Source organism: Heterodontus francisci, chromosome 23 (genome assembly GCF_036365525.1).
Source record: "Heterodontus francisci isolate sHetFra1 chromosome 23, sHetFra1.hap1, whole genome shotgun sequence".
NCBI classification, from domain to species: Eukaryota; Metazoa; Chordata; class Chondrichthyes; order Heterodontiformes; family Heterodontidae; genus Heterodontus; species Heterodontus francisci.
This window is the reverse complement of record NC_090393.1, coordinates 67,772,884-67,789,159: the sequence shown is the minus strand read 5'-3', so window position 1 is coordinate 67,789,159 and position 16,276 is coordinate 67,772,884. Positions and strand designations below refer to the sequence as shown.

At 43.9% G+C, this 16,276-nt stretch overlaps 1 protein-coding gene across 12 annotated transcripts in view; it reads left to right on the top strand.

Moving 5' to 3' along the window:
- Nucleotides 1–16,276, top strand: part of specc1la (sperm antigen with calponin homology and coiled-coil domains 1-like a) — a 575,263-nt gene that overhangs the window by 18,563 nt on the left and 540,424 nt on the right. Inside the window, exon 1 of one of the 12 annotated variants that reach the window (XM_068055456.1) lies at nucleotides 9,630–9,673. The exons of the other annotated variants lie outside the window; for them this stretch is intronic. The gene's annotated coding sequence lies outside the window, so the exon portion shown is untranslated. Of the gene's footprint in view, nucleotides 1–9,629; nucleotides 9,674–16,276 lie in introns of those variants that run through there. 12 annotated transcript variants of the gene reach the window in all.

Sequence of the window (16,276 nt, the reverse complement as noted above, 5' to 3'; positions counted from 1 at the left end):
GGTTTTCTTATTGCTATTGCTTTTTCTGTTTTAGCCTCAAGTTTTCTCATTTCTAACTGAACCCTAGCCAATATCATTGCATCACTCTCGGACCTACTACATTCTTATCTCTCGTATTGCCCTTCATCAGCAGCAGCATCATCTACCAATTCCAGATGTTCAGCTATTATGTCAATTATCTCTGCTTTTTTGGCATCTGATATCAATTCGGACCCCAATTCCACTGTCAATTATTTTAATTTGTTCTTAGTTAAAGTTATCAAGTCACTCGGAAACATTCTGCTTTCCTGAAAACCTTGCTGCAACCACTAATGCCATTACAATGGTATAGACAGTACCCTATTATACAAGAGACCTGGTTCTTTTAATTTCTTTGTAATTGGTGTTAGATTTAGATGCTAATAATCGAGTTTCCAATTGCTATGATCCCAGACGCAAGAACAATTAAATATGATGCCAAACGCAAGACTCCAATTTAAATATGATATCCCAGAGACGAGTAGTTAATATGATTCCAAATGTGAGCCCTCCAAATTAGTCTGGTTATGATCCCAGACACTAGTTGCTTAATTAAATATGACTTAATCTCAAGCGAGCCCCCAATTAATATGTTACGACCGACTGCTCAAGTCAAAGCCCCCAATCAAAATATACAATCCTGATTAATCTGGACAAATGTGAGGTAATGCATTTTGGAAGGTTTATCCAGGTGGGAAGTATACAGTAAATGGCAGAACCCTTAGGAGTATTGACAGGCAGAGAGATATGGGTGTACAGGACCACAGATCACTGAAAGTGGCAACGCAGGTGGATAAGGTAGTCAAGAAGGCATACGGCATGCTTGCCTTCATCGGTCGGGACACAGAGTATAAGAATTGGCAAGTCATGCTGCAGCTGTACAGAACCTTAGTTAGGCCACACTTGGAATATTGCATGCAGATCTGGTCGCCGCACTACCCGAAGAATGTGGAGGCTTTGGAAAGGGTACAGAAGAGGTTTACCAGGATGTTGCCTGGTCTGGAGGGTATTAGCTATGAGGAGAGGTTGGATAAACTCGGATTGTTTTCACTGGAACGACGGAGGTAGAGGGGGAACCTGATAGAGGTTTACAACGTTATGAGTGGCATGGACAGAGTGGATAGTCAGAAGCTTTTTCCCAGGGTGGAAGAGTCAGTTACTAGGGGACATAGGTTTAAGGTGTGAGGGGCAAAGTTTAGAGGGGATGTGTGAGGTAGGTTTTTTACACAGAGGGTAGTAAGTGCCTGGAACTTGTTGCCGGGGTAAGTGGTGGAAGCAGGTACGATAGCGACGTTTAAGAGGCAGCTGCAGCATAACCTCTATCTTTATACTCCAATCTTCTAGATATAAAGGCTCGCATTCTATTAGCTTTTTTGATTATTTTCTGCACTTGCTCGTGGCATTTTAAAGATCTACGCACTTGAACCCCCAAGTCTTTTTGGACATCCACTGTACTTAACCTCTTCCCATTTAGAAAGTAACCTGCTCTATCCTTTTTTGGTCCAAAATGGATAATCTCACACTTGCCTGCATTGAAATCCATCTGCCACAGTTTTGCCCACTCACCTGTCAATATCTCTTTGCAATTTTATGTTATCACCTTGACTGTCTACAATTCCACCTAACTTTGTATCATCAGCAAATTTGGATATATGACTTGCTATGCCATCATCCAAGTAGTTAATGAATAATGTGAATAATTGAGGCTCCAACACAGATCCCTGCGGGACACCACTAGTCGCATCCTGAGTACTTATCGGAGTACTTACCCATTATCCCCACTCTCTGTCACCTACCACTCAACCAACTTACTAACCATGTCAATAATTTGCCCTCAACTCCATGGGCTTCCACCTTAGTTAACAGTCTCTTATGTGGGACTTTATCAAATGCTTTCTGGAAGTCCATATAAATAACATCCATAGACATTTCTCTGTCCACTACCTTAGTCACTTGTTCAGAAAATTCAATGAGATTTGTCAGGCATGACCTTCCCTTCATGAATCCATGCTGCTTGTCCCTGATTAACTGAAATTTTTCTAGGTGTTCAGTCACCCTATCCTTGATTATAGACTCCAGCAACATGCCTACCACAGATGTCAAGCTAACTGGTCTGTAATTTCCTTGGTTCCCCCTTTCACCCTTCTTAAAAAGTGGAGTGACATGTGCAACTTTCCAATCTAGAGGGACCACTCCTGAATTTACTTTAGATCAACAAATTAACTGTTTAATTAGAAAACTAAATTCTTAAACACTACTAAGATATAAACAACATTTAAAATAGAAAAATTGGTGTCCTTGCATATTTGTGCTCCTGCCGAAGTGAAATCTTCCAATATCGAACAGTCCAAGGTTGCTTGAAGTCCTCACAGCCGTCGAATGGGGGAAGGAAAAAAAGGTTCTTCAACAGGAGAACAGTCGTCGTCTAGTTCAGCAGTTGAATTGATGCTCTTCTTTTCCAGTGATGTATTTCAACATTTACAGTTCAGTAGTTCAAGGAATTGGCTTGACATCAGAATTCTGAGAGTATAATAAATAGGGTTTAAATAAACCATAGAGAGAGCTCTCTTTTCCTTCATCAAAGCAATACTGCTCCTTTTCTAGCATTAAAGGCACACCGCATTCTTCTCGGGAAAAAAAACTACAAGATCGTAACACAGCATCTTCCTCGTTAAAGACAAATGCAAAGTACTCATTTAGTACCTCAGCCATGCCCTCCGCCTCCAAGTGTGAATTTCCTTGAGGAATAAGGGAATTGCAGAGATGTTAAACAAAAAACATTGTGGAAATAACAGGGAACCAAGGATCTAGTGAGAATGAGGAACTTGAAGAAATTTGTAATAGTAAAGAAATAATGCTAGAGAAATTATTAGGCAGCCACTGTTTTTGTTCCCTTGCCACCGACTCCGTCCCTTTCCCTGGCAACTGTCTGAGGCTGAACCAGACTGTTTGCAACCTTGGCATCATATTCAATCCTGTGATGAACTACCGAGCACACATCCACGGCATCACTAAGACTGCCTAGCATCTCTGTAACTTGGACTGACTCTGGCCTTACCTCACCTCATCCGCTGCTGAAACCCTCATCTAGGCTTTAGTTATTTCTAGATCTGACTCTTCTGACGCACTCCTGGCCGGCCTCCCGCATTCTACCCTGTAAACTTGAGGTTATCCAAAACTCTGCATGTGTCCTAACTTGTGCTAAGTCCCGTTCGCCCATCACTCCTCTGCTCGTTGACCTACATTGGCTCCTGTTTAAGTAATGCCTCAATTTTTAAAAGTTTCACCCTTGTTTTCAGATCCCTCCATGGCCTTGCCCCTCCCTACCTCTGTAATCTCCTCCAGCCCAACAATCCTCTGAGACCTCTGCACTCTAATTTTGGCTTCTTGCACATTCCCAATTTTAATCACACCGCATTGGAAATGGAAGGAATTGAAATTTCTGTGTGGCTGTCGAGATGGTTGGGGGTAGGGGTGCGTGGTAGGTGGGAGTGTTGTAAGGAGGAGGGAGGGAGGATGATTGAGAGGTAATATAAGCCAGGGAGGGTGTGGATAAGAAGTGGGGAGTAAGTTATGAACAGAAGAGCTTTGGACAAGCTGGAGTTTGGATGATACAGGGAGATTGACGAGGAAAAAATTGCAGTAGTAGATGGAGTAAGTGTTGAAGCCATGCATGATGTTTTCGGCATTTGTTGGTTTAGGAAGGGCAAAGGTGGAATCAATGCTTGAGACCTATATCTTCACTTGGTAAAGTGTTTGATACTAGGAATTCAGTGCAAAGCCAGCATACTTGCAGGAGAGTTCTGATGGGAAAGGAGACTGCGAATCAGTGGAGTGTCCCAACATACTAGCCTCAAAGTATGATCGCTGTTAACCATTACATAACTGTGGGTGACTGCCCCTACTTCCAGCTCACCTATTGACAATCAAAGCAGGTGGTCGAGAGCAGGTAGGTTGGGTACCTAGCTGGACTGGCTGCAAACAGGTCACATGGAGAGGTGGAACCTGGCCAGCTTAAAAACAATAAAGGTATTTGAAAAGTGGGTTGAAAAACATAATGGCAGTGGAGCAGTTTTTCCCTGTCGCGGTCAAATAAGAGGAAGGGCGTGAGGGGGGCCTGAGACCCCCTCCTCACCTGGGCGGCGCAGTGGCTAGCACCGCAGCCTCACAGCTCCAACGACCCGGGTTCAGTTCTGGGTACTGCCTGTGCGGAGTTTGCAAGTTCTCCCTGTGACCGCGTGGGTTTCCGCCGGGTGCTCCGGTTTCCTCCCACAGCCAAAGACTTGCAGGTTGATAGGTAAATTGGCCATTGTAAATTGCCCCTAGTGTAGGTAGGTGGTAGGAGAATGGTAGGGAATATGGGATTAATGTAGGAGGGGATGTGGTAGGGAATATGGGATTAATGTAGGATTAGTAAAAATGGGTGGTTGGTGGTCGGCACAGACTTGGTGGGCCGAAGGGCCTGTTTCAGTGCTGTATCTCTCTATGACCTGGCTGTAACACAGAGCATGTGTAAGCCTATTTCATCATGGATTCCATCCTATTCTGTCCCCATTATTGATCCTTTAAGGAGCTCTTAGTTCCTTCACCATTCTCTGTAAAATGTTTTTCATTCGTCTGTATAACTCACACCCTCAGTTCATCTTCTCAGCAAATAATTCCGCTCCCTGTTCAAGGTGTTACGGGACCTCAAATTAACTGCATTCCCAGGGTGGTGTTTGCTCCATATCTCTATTACCCAATGCAAGAAATTTCTTTGTCCTATCTAATGTTGCTTAGGAATTGTTAATGTTAGAATTTGTGTCCTGCAGTTGAATCATATTGTCAAAACAAAGCAGCTTCATTATTAAGACCTCATTATTTGAAAGACCTATATGATTATTCATTCATTTTCTCTAGTGAAATAATTCTGATCATTTGAGTCTTTTTTTCATTACTGAGTCCCATAAGGGGAAGGGGTAGCGTCGTGGTATTGTCACTAGACTAGTAATCCAGAGACCCAGGGTATTGCTCTGGGGACATGGGTTCGAATCCCACCAAGCAGAAGGTGGAATTCGAATTCAATAATTTATAAGAATTATAAGCTAGTCTAATGGCCATGAAACCGTTGTCAATTGTCGTAAAAATCCATCTGATTCACTACTGTCTTTTAGGGAAGGAAATCTGCCGTCCTTACCTGGTCTGGCCTACATGTGACTCCAGACCCACAGCAATGTGGTTGACTCTTACATGGTCTCTGAAATGGCTGAGCAATCCACTCAGTTGTCAATAAGGAATGAAACCGGACGGACCACCTGGCATCAACCTAGGCACAGAAATGACAATGGCAAACCCAGCCCTGTTGACCCTGCAAAGTCCTCCTTACTAACATCTGGGGGCTTGTGCCAAAGTTGGGAGAGTTGTCCCACAGACCAGTCAAGCAGCAGCCTAACATAGTCATACTCATGGAATCATACCTGACAGACAATGTCCCAGACACTGCCATCACCATCCTCGGGTATGTCCTGTCTCACAGGCAGGGCAGAAGTGGTGGCATAGTGGTATACAGTCGGGAGGGTGTTACCCTGGGAGTCCTCAACATTGACTTCGGACCCCATGAAGTCTTGTAGCATCAGGTCAAACATGGGCAAGGAGACCTACTGCTGATTACCACCTACTTAGTGCCCTCTTTTTCTCTACTCGTGCCCACCCCCAGCTCCTCCACGTTGAACACCACTTGGAGGAAGCGTAGAATGTACTCTGGTTGGGGGACTTCAATGTCCATTATCAAGAGTTGCTCAGTAGCACCATTTCTGACAGAGCTGGCTGAGTCCTAAAGGACATAGCTGCAAGACTGGGTCTGTGGCAGGTGGTGAGAGAACCAACAAGAGGGAAAAACATACTTGACCTTGTCCTCACCAATCTGCCTGTCGCAGATGCATCTGTTTATGACAGTATTGGTAGGAAGTGACCACTGCACAGTCCTTGTGGAGACAAAGTCTTGTCTTCTCACTGAGGATACCCTCTATCATGTGTGGCACTACCACTGTGATAAGTGGGATGGACTTCGAACAGATCTAGCAACTTATAACTGGGCATCCACGAGGTGCTGTGTGCCATCAGCAGCAGCCACAATCTGTAACCTCATGGCCTGGCATAGCTCCCACTCTTACCATTACCATCAAGCCGGGGGGATCAACCCTGGTTCAATGAAGTGTGCAGGAGGGCATACCAAGAACAACACCATGCATACCTCAAAATGAGGTGTCAACCCCTGGTGAAGCTACAGCCCAGGACTAGTGTGCCAAACAGCATGTGATAGACAGAGCTAAATAATCCCATAACCAACGGATCAATCTAAGCTCTGCTGTCCTGCCACTTCCAGCCGTGAATGGTGGTGGACAATTAAACTACTAACAGGAGGAGGTGGCTCCACAAATATCCCCATCCTCAATGATGGGGGAGCCAGCATATCAGTGCAAAAGATAAGGCAGAAGCATTTGCAACAATCTTCATCCAGAAATGCTGAGTGGATGATCCATCTCGGCCTCCTGATGTCCCCAGCATCACAGATGCCAGTCTTCAGCCAATTCAATTCACTCCACGTGATATCAAGAAACGACTGAATGCACTAGATACTGCAAAGACTATGGGTCCTGACAACATTCCGGCAATAGTACTGAAGACCTATACTCTAGAACTTGCCATGCCCCAAGCCAAGCTGTTCCAGTACAGCCACAACACTGGCATCTACCTGGAAATGTGTAAAATTGCCCAGCTATGTCCTATACACAAAAAGCAGGACAAATCCAACCTGGCCAACTACCGCCCCATTAGTCTACTCTCAATCATCAATGATGGAAGGTATCGAAGACAGTGCTATTAAGTGGCACTTGCTCAGCAATAACCTGCTCAGTGACTGTCAGTTTGGGTTCCACCAGGGCCACTCAGCTCCTGACCTCATTGCAACCTTGGTCCAAAGATGGGCGGCACAGTGGTGCAGTGGTTAGCACTGCAGCCTCACAGCTCCAGGGACCCGGGTTCGATTCTGGGCACTGCCTGTGTGGAGTTTGCAAGTTCTCCGTGTCTGCGTGGGTTTTCTCCGGGTGCTCCGGTTTCCTCCCACAAGCCAAAAGACTTGCAGGCTGGTAGGTAAATTGGCCATTATAAATTGTCACTAGTATAGGTAGGTGGTAGGGAAATATAGGGACAGATGGGGATGTTTGGTAGGAATACGGGATTAGTGTAGGATTAGTATAAATGGGTGGTTGCTGGTCGGCACAGACTCGGTGGGCCGAAGGGCCTGTTTCAGTGCTGTATCTCTAAAAGAGCTGAACTCGAGGTGAGGTGACAGTGACTGCCCTTAACATTAATGCAGCATTTGACCAGGTATGCCATCAAGGAGCCCTAGCAAAACTGGAGTCAATGGGAATTAGGGGGAAAACACTCCGCTGGTTGGAGTCATACCTAGCGCAAAGGAAGATGGTTGTGGTTGTTGGAGGTCAATCATCTAAGCTCCAGGACATCACTGCAGGAGTTCCTCAGGGTCGTGTCCTAGGCCCAACCATCTTCAGCTACTTCATCACTGACCTCCTTTCAATCATGAGGTCAGAAGTGGGGATGTTCGCTGATGATTGCACAATGTTCAGCACCATTCGTGACTCCTCAGATGCTGAAGCAGTCCGTGAAGAAATGCAGCAAGACCTGGACAATATCCAGGCTTGGGCTGATAAGTGGCAAGTAATATTCGCACCACACAACGCAATGACTGTCTCAAACAAGAGAGAATCTAACCATCTCCCCTTGACATTCAGTGACATTACGATCGCTGAATCCCCCACTATCAACATCCTGGGGGTTTCAGGTCAGAGGCTAGGAATCCTGCTGTTACTCACCTCCTGACTCCCCAAAGCCTGTCCTCCATCTACAAGGCACAAGTCAGGAGTGTGATGGGATACTCCACACTTGCCTGGATGGGTGCAGCTCCAACAACACTTGAGAAACTCCACAGCATCCAGGACAAAGCAGCCTGCTTGATCGGCACCCCATTCACAAAACAATCAGTCCTGCCACCACCGAAGCACAGTGGCAGCAGTGTGTACCATCTACATGATGCCCTGCAGTTTTGCATCAAGGCTCCTTCGACAGCACCTTCCAAACCTGCGACCTCTACCACCTAGTAGGACAAGGGCAGCAGTTGCATGGGAACACCACCAACTGCAAGTTCTCCTCCAAGCCACACACTATCCTGACTTTGAACTACATCGCCGTTCCTTCATTGTTGCTAGGCCAAAATCCTGGAACTCCCTTCCTAACAGCACTGTGGGTGTAACTACCCCACATGGATTGCAACGGTTCAAGAAGGCAGCTCACCACCACCACCTAAAGGGCAATTAGGGATGGACAATAAATGCTGCCCTAGCCAGCGATGCCACATCCCATGAATGAATGAATAAATAATTTTTTAAAAAGCAACCTTCGGAACCGAAGAAGGGTCACTGACCCGAAACGTTAACTCTGCTTCTCTCTCCACAGATGCTGCCAGACCTGCAGAGTATTTCCAGCATTTTTTCTTTTTAGTTTAAAAATAATGTTTCATATGACAAAATTAATATGCCTCATTCTTGGCAGATGGGCTCTTCATGGCAACATATATCCCCAGATTCTCATTAGCTGTGATATTTTATCGCAATCTAATAGTTATTTTCTGTGTTCAACATTACTGTCACCTGATTCTGGTTATTGTTTATACTCAGTGTATCGCTCGTAAATTTGCAGCCAGGAACATTGACTTTTGGTCAGTGATGTCAGTTTAGACATATAGCTGTGTCCATCTTGGAGATTGGTTTTTGTGCCATCAGCTGTTCTGGGGTGCTCAGCTTCATTTCTGGCGAAACAAGTAGCAAATGAGATAAATGACGATTTGAAGTATTTTGGTGGCTTTTGTTGAGTTGAGCATGAGTGAGAAAAAATATACATGCAAAGACATAGTGAGAGAGGAAATAGAAAGATAATGACCTGGATTTTGTGGTCAGCAGCAAAGGAACGGCATTTGCAGCTATCCATGGGCTTTTGAGCAGCAGTTTGTGATTCCTAGAGATTAATTTTGATGTTGGGCACTCTACAGGAGATCTGTGAAAGCAGGGAAAGCAACAGCATGTCTCTTCAACCAATCAAATTGAAGAATCCTCAGTGGGACACACAGTCTAAACCAGAAAGTATAAGTTGGCATATTTAATTCAATATAAAATCAGGTACAGAAAGAGAAAGAAAGACGGGAATCTTGAATTGTTGAAGGAATGAAACACCATACTTGTAAAATTAAATTTTCAGGGCCAGAGATGATGATTGGCAATAATGAAGACTTATTACAGTGTTAAAAATTCACTTACTCTTTTATGCGCCAACCCTAACTTTTTCTGGCGTGTTTAGTTCACAGCCTTACATGGATATCATTGGCAAGTACTGGTAAGGTACTGCTGAGCGAAGCTTGTGGAGGAGCAGGGCAAATTGGACAGCAACTTCTGGATTTCTGTGTTTAACTGCAGATGTGTGGACACCAGGCATTGCTGTCGGATGTACTCAGTAATAACAGTGAGCGCTGATAGCGGAAGAGATTTCCAAACTGCTGCCACCCATTGCATGTGGAAGTGTTTCCTAATTTCACTCCTGAAAGGTCAGGCTCTAATTTTTAGACACCTCCCTCAGTCCCACACTCCCAAATCAGCAGAAATAATTTCTCTCTCTCTATGCTTGTTCCCTTTAATATCTTGAAAACTTTGATCAACTTACTCTTTACCTTCTAAATTCCAGGAATTATAACCTTAATTTATGTAGTATCTCCTCGTAATTTAATTCTTGGAGTCTAGGTATCATTTCAGTAAAACTGTGCAGCACTCCCTCCATGGCAATACATCCTTTGGTGAGTTGTGGTGCCCAGAACTGCTCACAGTAACTCCAGGTGTGACCTAACCAGGGCTTTGTGTAGCTGACACATGACTTCTACACTCTTGTATTCTAGTCCTCTAGATATAAAGGCCAGCATTCCATTATTTTTGTGATTATTTTCTGTTCCTGTTTGACATTTCGATCTTATGTACCTGGGCCCCCTGTTTCTAGTTTTTCACCATTTAGAGAGTACCCTGTTCTATCCTTCTAAGGTCCAAAGTGTATGACCTCACATTTGCCTGGTCTATAATTCCATGGTTTCCCCTCTCATCTTAAATAGCGAGTGACATGCACAATTTTCTAATCTAAAGGAATGGTTCCAGAATCAAGAAAACCTTGGAACATTATAGTTAAGGTATCTGCAGTGATCTGACCTACCCCCTTTAAAATGCCGAGATGCAAACAAGCTGATCCTTAAGATTTGTTACTCTTTGGTACCGTTATTTTCTCCATTACCTTTATTTTGCTTAGGTTAATTTTGGTTACTTGCCTAAGGAGGAAAAAAAATCCTTTGAAGAAACCATTTTTTATTTATTCCATTTCTCTACTTCCAATCTAAGAATCTTTGCTTCAAGATTGACTCTCTCTTGACTGACTGATTGTGTTTGCTGGAATTAGCAGTAAAGTTTCGACTGAGAAACTGTCGGTTTTAAAATTCAAGTAGACCTATTGCTGTGCTCATCGTTGAAAGAACTGTGTGACACCTGCTGTAGCCGAAGCGCTTTGAATGCCTATCTATTGAAAGTCTGTTTCATCAAATCCGTGTGGAGACTTATAGTGGCAGCTGATTATTTTTACACTAGGATACCTCACCCATCAGAAACGTAACCCACAAAGACTAACAACCCAGTTATTTATTCTTAAACAGCTAATTTTTAAAACATCATTCTTTTTTTAAAAAAAGGTTAACGATTGATTTTTGAGTGTATGTGTGTGAGTGGGGGAGTTAGGTTAAGATAAGTTTTCAGGTCTTTAGACATAGGTTTATCATAATCGTGTTTAAGATTTAGTTTGAATCAATAGTTAATTTGTTGTCTAAAGATACCTGGTTTGGTCTGTTTTATTCTGGGGGTTACTAGAGTGTTTAATTTGACTGTTTTCTGGTTGGGTGGGAAAACTTTAAAAATATGCTGCGACCTGTGGCGTGCTTAGACTGAATTGACAGTGCATCGCTCCCTTCTTGGTCGTAACATAATCTATATGAAAGTTAAAATCCCCCATTAAAATCACTCTGCCTTTGCCACAATCTTGTCAAATCTCTGCATTTATACAATCTGCTACTTCACAGCTGCTACCACAAGACGTGCATAACTCCCACTGCACTCTGAAAAACCTTACCATTTCTTAATTCTACCTATAAAGTCTCCACTGCCTGCTTACATCTCGCATCCTCTCTTATCATTGAACTGATTTCATCCACAATCATTCAGGCTACACCTTCCCATCTACCATTTTCCCTGTCTTTCCTGTAGCTCTTATTAGCTGGTATATTTGGTTCCCAGTCCTGATCGCCTTGTTGCAGTAATTGCTGCCATGGCATACCTTCCAAGTTGAATTTGTGCCTGCAATTCATTCAGTTTGTTCCTTTACAGTCTGTGCCTTTGTATGAAGGAAGCTTATTTGGGCTACACAACCCTAACCAGTGCTTCTGCTCTAATATTTTATTTTCTTATTTCTGTCTCCTGGTTTAATTATTTTACATCTTTTAGTTTTCTCTATACCTGTCGAGTCTAAAACACAATTACTGACTGGTACTCCTTTCGTTTGTTTTCGAACGTTTATTTGTTCCTTTTCCACCTGGGCCTACATTCCCCGTTACTAGTTTGAAGTCCTTATGACTGACTTATTTATCCTTAGCGTTATGACCCTGGTCCCAGTCTGGATCAGGTGGGCCCATCCCAATGGTACTCTTCCTTCCTGTCTTAGTCCTGGTGCCAGGGTCCTCGCACCCCTTTCCTACACCACTCTGTGTTCACTTCCCGAACCTGATTATTCCTATGCCAATTTGCACGTGGCTCAGACAGTAATCCAGTGATTATAACCCTTGAGGTCCTGTCCTTTAATTTAGCTCCTAGTTCTTGGTAGTCTCCAAACAGGACCTCTTGTCTACTCGTCCCTATGTTGTTGATCCCAATATGGATCACAACAACTGCATCCTCCTCCTCCCTCTCCAATATCCTTTCAAGCTGGTTCCAGATGTCCCTCACCCTGGCACCAAGAGGGCAATATACCTTGAGCCTGCTTACAAAGGATGCTGTCTGTTCCAATTATTGAATAACCTACAATTGCCACATGACACTTCCCCTCCTCCTCCTCCCCCTTGGACAGCCTCCTACTCCAAGTGCCAAGATCCACATTCGGGCTTTCCATCTGTCAGCCTTTGTCCTTATCCTCACAGGCACCAGGTACCTTCTACCTGTTGAATAGGATTTGTTTCTGCAGATCCTCGTTCTCTATCTCACTTGGGTTCCCCTTACTCTGTATACTATTGGTCACACCACCCTGTTCTGCATCTGTACCTCTCTTTACGAGGTGTGATGGAAATATGGTGCAAACTGTCCAGATGCTGCTCCCTCATGTGTCAGTGTCTCCAACTTGCACTCCACTTCAATGACTCTGAGCTGGAGACATCTGCTGCAGATGTGTCTGCTTGGGACAGTCTCATTGTCCGCAAACTCCTACATACTGCAGTGCAGAGACGTGACCTGCTTTGCCATTCCTTATTTATATCTACTTTTTAGTTTGTAAGTTTTTTTTTACACACTAACTTTCACTAAAGCAATGGACAAAAATGTGAAATACTTACTACCTCATGATTGGGTGAACCCAGTACAAAGATTGAAGGTACAAAGCAGAATTTCCTTCCTCCTCTGCACCAAATTCCCACTCTTGCCGAGTACCTAGCTTTTGCACTGTATTTATGTTTTCATGACCATTCTGACCAACTTTCTCTGTTCTAATGACCGATGCTGGCTTCTCTTGTCTCTGCTCCGAGCTGAAGATTCTAATCCCTGTTATCTTTGTATCCTCGCTTATTCTTCTCTTCATAGCTTATCGTGCTTCCTATTTTTGTGTTCTATGCAAATTTTGATGATCTGTCCCTAATATCCATGTCTAGATTTTAGATACATACATAACATATATGAATTAGGAGGAGTAGTAGGCCATTCGGCCCCTTGAGCCTGCTCCGCTATTTTATAAGCTCATGGCTAATCTGATTGCAGCCTCAACTCTACTTTCTTGTCTACCTGCTGGAACCTTTGACTCCCTTGTTAATCAAGAATCTATCTAAAACAAAAACAAAAAGTGCTGGAAGTACTCAGCAGGTCTGGCAATATCTGTGGAGAGAGAAGCAAAGTTAACGTTTCAGGTCTGTGACCTTTCATCAGAACTTAGCAGAACTTCTTCAAGGTAGGCATTCCTGGAAGAGAAGTGGCAGTGAATTTATTTATCTAATGAATGAATCTATCCAACTCGGCCTTAAAAATATTCAATGACCTGCCTCCACTGCTCTTGGGGGAAGAGAATTCTAAAGACTAACAACTCTCAGAGAAAAAAATTCTCCTCATCTCCATCATAAATGGGAGACCTCTAATTTTTAAACTGTGTCCCCCTAGTTCTAGTCTCTCCCATAACATAGAACAGTACAGGCCCTTCGGCCCACGATGTTGTGCCGAACCTTTAACCTACTCTAAGATCAAACTAACTTCCTACCCTTCATTCTACATCATCCATGTACCTATCTAAGAGTTGCTTAAATGCCCTTAATGTATCTGCTTCTACTACCACCGCTGGCAGCGCATTCCACGCACCCACCACTCTCTGTGTAAAGAACCTATCTCTGACATCTCCCCGAAACCTTCCTCCAGTCACCTTAAAATTATGCCCCCTGGTGATAGCACTTTCCGCCCTGGGAAAAAGTCTCTGACTAGCCACTCTATCTATGCCTCTCGTCATCTTGTACCCCTCTATCAAGTCACCTCTCATCCTTCTTCGCTCCAATGAGAAAACGGGAAGTATCCCCTCAGCATCCACCCTGTCAAGCCCCCTCAGAATTCTTCTAAACTTCAGTGGATACAAGCCCAAACTACCCAGCCTTTTCCTCATAAGAGAACCCCTTCATCCCAGGAGTCAGTTAAGTAAACCTTCTCTGCACTCTTCCAATGGAGTTATATCCTTTCTTGAGTAAGGAGACCAATACTGTATGCAGTAGTCCAGATGATTCACCAATGCCCCGAACAACTCCAGCAAAGGTTCCATACTTTTATAAAAGCAAAATACTGTGCTTCTTTCTCCACAGATGCTGCCAGAGCTGAGCATTTCTAGCATTTTCTGATTTTATTCCTTACTTTTATATTCTATTCCCCTTGCAAATATGACCTTTCATTTGCCTTCCTAATCACTTGCTGTACCTGTATGCTAACTTTTTGGGAATCATGTATAAAAGATACAGAAGAGCAGTGATTCCAAAACTGACCCTTGGGTGACACTACAGTTTCCATATACCAGTCTGAAATTAATTCATTATCCATGATTCTGTCATCATTAGCCAACCATCAGTCCATGCTGTCACATTTCCCTTAATTTTATTACTAACTTCCTATTGGGCATCTTATCAAACACCCTTTGAAAATCCTACACACAACTTTGAGCATTCTGATAATTTCCTCCAAGAACTTAATTAAATTAATCAGGCATGACTTGTGTTTCACAAATCCATGCTGAATTTGCTTAATGAACCCATACCTTTCTAAGTGAGAATTTTATAGGAAATAGGAGCAGGAGTAGGCCATTCGGCCCCTTGAGCTTGCTCTGCTATTGGACAAGATCAATGCTGATCGATCTCAATGCCATTTTCCTGCACTATCCCCATATCCCTTGATACTTTTAATGTGTAGAAATCTATCGATTTCTAATCAATGATTGAGCTTCCACAGCCCTCTGCGATAGAGAATTCCAAAGATTCATCACCCTTTGAGTGAAGAAATTCCTCTTCATCTAAGTCTTAAATGGCCTACCCCTTATTCTGAGAATGTGTCCCCTGGTTCTAGATCCCCCTAGCCAGAGGAAACATCCTTCCTGCATCTACCCTGTTGAGCCCTGTAAGAATTTTGTATGTTTCAATGAGATCACCTCTGATTCTTCTGAACTCTAGAGAATACAGGCCCAACCTCCTCATTCTCTCCTCATAGGACAATCCAGCCATCCCAGGAATTAGTCTGGTGAACGTTTGTTGCACTCCCTCTATGGCAAGTATATCTTTCCTTGGGATAACAGACCAAAACTGTACGCAGTACTCCAGATGCAGTCACACTGCTTGATTCGGGACAGTCAGCACGGTTTTGTGAGGGGTAGGTCTTGCCTCACAAGCCTGATTGAATTCTTTGAGCAGGTGACCAAGCAAGTGGATGAGGGTAAACCAGTGGATGTGGTGTACATGGATTTTAGTAAGGCATTTGATAAGGTCCCCCATGGTAGACTTATGGAGAAAGTCAGGAGGCATGGGATAGTGGGGAATGTGGCCAGTTGGATTAAGAATTGGCTAACTGATAGAAGGCAGAGAGTGGTCTTAGATGGTAGATACTCAGCCTGGAGCCCAGTTACCAGTGGCGTGCCACAGGGATCAGTTCTGGGTCCTCTCCTGTTTGTGATTTTTATTAACGACTTGGATGAGGAAGTCGAAGGGTGGGTCAGTAAATTTGCAGATGATACAAAGGTTGGTGGAGTTGTGGATACCGAGGAGGGCTATTGTCGTCTGCAAAGGGACTTGGATAGGTTGCAGTGCTGGGCTGAAAAGTGGCAGATGGAGTTTAACCCTGAAAAGTGTGAGGTCGTCCATTTTGGAAGGACAAACACGAATGCAAAATACTGGGTTAACGGTAGGGTTCTTGGGCATGTGGAGGAGCAGAGAGACCTTGGGGTCTATGTGCATAGATCGTTGAAAGTTGCAACTCAAGTGGATAGGGCTGTGAAGAAGGCATATGGGGTGTTAGCGTTCATTAGCAGAGGGATTGAATTTAAGAGCCGTGAGGTGATGATGCAGCTGTACAGGACCTTGGTAAGGCCTCATTTGGAGTACTGTGTGCAGTTCTGGTCGCCTCATTTTAGGAAGGATGTGGAAGCCTTGGAGAGGGTGCAGAGGAGATTTACCAGGATGTTGCCTGGAATGGAGAATAAGTCTTACGAGGAAAGGCTGAACATTCTAGGCCTCTTCTCATTAGAACGGAGAAGGATGAGGGGTGACATGATAGAGGTTTATAAGATGATCAGGGGAATAGATAGGGTAGACAGTCAGAAACTTTTTCCCCGGGTGGAGCAAAGCGTTACAAGG